Below are 3,341 nucleotides of genomic sequence, written 5' to 3'. Positions count from 1 at the left end.
CTTGTTTCTGCCACAAATCCCCCCAGCTGTGAGCCTTCCAACCTTCTAAGTATTCCTTTATATGTGGTTCAGAGTTCTGGGACCATCCCCTGAACCTGCTTGGTCGGGTATTCTGTGTTGTTGTTGGCGGAGCTCTCTGCTATACGTCCACCCGATCCGACATCTTGTTTGTTCTCCCCCAGTGGATTTGGTTTTGGGCTAATCTTCTGACCTGATCTGTGGTAAACACTCAATAGGCTAAGTGTGTGCCTATTGTGTGCCAGTGTTGGTCCAGGTGTGAGACATATATGATTTTATTAGTATCGTTACAAAGTTTTTTTTTTCTTCTTTGTTAAACTGAGACTTAGAAGGCAACATCAAGCAAAGTTTCCAAGGTCAGCACAAGAATTGAGATTTGTGCCCAAGTCTGTGTGACTCAGAAGCCCAGGTCTTTGCCACCATCCTGCTGCTTCTAGGTGCTCTCCTTGGCATCACAGAGTTCAAAACTTGGCAGTCCCTGGCTTGAAATATCTCATACTGAGAACTCACAGCAAAATACAGGCTGCTCATAACATAGCCACAAAGATAATGTTCTACTTCTTACTTTGGTAAGTAACAAGTGAAGTCTTAAAAGCTCATGAGTGGACATCTAAGGTGAAATGATTGGTCTCTCTTCCTGTCAGAGGAAAGAAGAGTGATGGAATTAAAGGTACATAGAAATAGTCAGTCCAATGGATTCATAGACCACATGACCATCAGTCTACATGAACCTGAGACCCAAAGAACTAGATAGTGCCTAGTTACCACCCACAACTGCTCTGAAACGGGCCATACTAGGAGGTCCTGGATAGAGTGGGAGAAAAATGTAGATCAAAACTCAGAATCATTAAAAAAAAAATGACAAGTCTTGCTGGTTGGATAGAGACTGGTATAACTGGCCACCCTTCAGGTCTGGAACTGAACTCACCCCCCAGCTCAATTTTCAGCCAAACAATAGATGGGTCTATAAGAGGAACAATAGCACTAGAGAAGTGTGCAAACCATAGAATGGTCAACCATTTGTGATCATAAGGGCAGCATTTGCAAAAGGACACAATTCAGAAGAGTTGGGAAAGAAGAAGGAATGGAAACAAGAAATGCAGGGAGGAAGTGGAATAAGTGATATCACGTTGAGTTTCAGGGATCGGTAATCAATGAGATGAAACAAAAGGTGCATGAATTATGACTTTCGAAGGTAAAACAGATGATCTGCTCTGCAAACCTTCACCTAATTTACAATGAGAAAATAAAAAACAGACTCTCCAACCCAAATGAATTTGCTGGGATCTTCTGAGACCCAAAGTGAGTGGGGTCTGGGAACCATCTGTTATACATTGATTTGTCAAAAGTCAGATTCTCCTAAGAATCAGTTTGTTAAAAGGTTAATTCACTGAAAGCCAATTGGTCAAATAAACTGTTGACCAAACGAACAGCATTTACTGTTTTGCTAAGAACTTATTTAAAGGAGTCTTGGTGTGAAGCTGTAGGACCGCAAGGTCTGTTTAAACCTCAAGGTAGGTAGTTCGAACTCATCAGTCACTCTTCAAAAGCCCTATGCAGGGTTGCTATGAGTTGGAATTGCTCAAAGGCACTTAACAACAACAACATTCTTGAACAATAGGCTACTAACCAAAAAGTTGGTAGTGGAGCCAAACTGAGGCATCTTGGAAGAAAGCCCTAGGTATCTGCTTCCAGAAGATCAGAGCCATGAAAACCCTATGAAGTATAGTTCTACTCCAATGAGTAAAAATTGACTCAACAGAACCTGATTGGTTTGGTTTATTCATGAATGATTATGACTATACAATATTGACAAAAAAGATGATTTGCAAAAAGAATAGAAAGAAATTAATCTAGACTGAAATTTCCCCATGAGAATTGTTGAAATATTGGTGGCAGTCTTAATAAAGCTCCATTGATGTTCAGTGAGCACATACATACAAGAGTGTTATTTTGTTTTATGGGATCAAATTGACAACAGTAACTCAAAAGTTTACATAAACTTAGGGGACAGTTTATATTAATAGGGAAGGAAATACTTTGAAAAGGAAGATGAGAATGGCTTGAAGAATATCATCAATGTCACTGAATTATATGTGTACAAATTGTATATGCTATGCTGTGTATATTCTCAGTAATAAAAACAACGATAAAATAAATCATATACAAATATATATGAGAAGTCAAAAAGTATTGCTAAAAAAATCATAGTGATTCTGGCTGGTGATTCTGATCAATTTGTACTTCTCAGTTCGTGAAGATGGCAGAGCAGATTCCCAAGTCTGTGCTGTTTGTGTAGTTGGGTAACATTTGTCAATCACCCATTGCAGAAGCAGTTTTCAGAAAACTTGTAACAGACCAAAACCTTTTAGGTAAGTGGATCATTAACAGTGGTGCTGTTTCTGACTGGAACGTGTGTCGGTCACCAGATCCAAGAGCTGTGAGCTGCCTGAGAAATCATGACATTAATACAGCTCATAAAGCAAGACAGATTACCCAGAAGACTTTGCCACGTTTGATTATGTATTATGTATGGATGAAAATAATCTGAGAGATTTGAATAGAAAAGGCCATCAAGGTAAAACTGCAAAGCTAACATTGAACTACTTGGAAGTTATGATCCACAAAAACAACTTATTTTTGAAGATCCCTGTTATGGGAATGACTCCAATTTTGAGACTGTGTACCAGCAGTGTATTATGTGCTGCAAAGCATTTTTAGAGGAGGCACACTAAGGCTGTGATGAACACCTTCACGGTATGCTCTATATTTTTCAGTCAGTAGATAATGTTCCATAATTTAAGGCTGCAACTGTTTCTTCAGTTTACTTACCATGGAAATAATTGTAAGTATTTCTTACCTTAAAAATAATTGTAAAGCCCTACAATATGGAGATTGAAGCATTCAGCTGAAAAAAAGAGAGGGCATATGCACAAGAACACCCACACTTGCAGATAATACCCACTTGACCTGGCTTCAATGACTGGATGATCAGAGGTCAACCAGAAGAAGAAAGAAGAAGACAAAAAAGAGTAATCTGATACAATTTGATGAACTTGACCTATATATATGGAAGCAGTAGCTCAAAAGAGGGAACAAATCCTTACAGCAAGAATCATTCCCACCCCCTCCACACACAGCGTAGACAGAGATGGGCAACTTGGACATTGGCTACCCAAAATGGGGGGCGGGGGGCTACAAAGGCAAGAAGTGACTGGCTTACAAGTTTTCAAGAGGGAACCTAGAACCAGGGGGCCTGGAGGAAGGCAGAATCTCCAGTGAGTAGTATCCAATCTGCCTAGGCGGAGCTGATGAAATGAAAT

General features: G+C 39.7%; 1 pseudogene; it reads left to right on the top strand.

The window, feature by feature from the left end:
* The first annotated feature begins 2,278 nt into the window (after positions 1-2,278).
* On the top strand, positions 2,279-2,753 carry LOC102831707 (annotated as a pseudogene).
* The last annotated feature ends 588 nt before the right edge of the window (positions 2,754-3,341 follow it).

The sequence above is a fragment of the Chrysochloris asiatica genome, unplaced genomic scaffold, assembly GCF_000296735.1.
Source record: "Chrysochloris asiatica unplaced genomic scaffold, ChrAsi1.0 scaffold00039, whole genome shotgun sequence".
NCBI lineage: Eukaryota > Metazoa > Chordata > Mammalia > Afrosoricida > Chrysochloridae > Chrysochloris > Chrysochloris asiatica.
The sequence above is the reverse complement of the archived record's forward strand: the minus strand, read 5'-3'. Positions and strand labels throughout refer to the sequence as shown.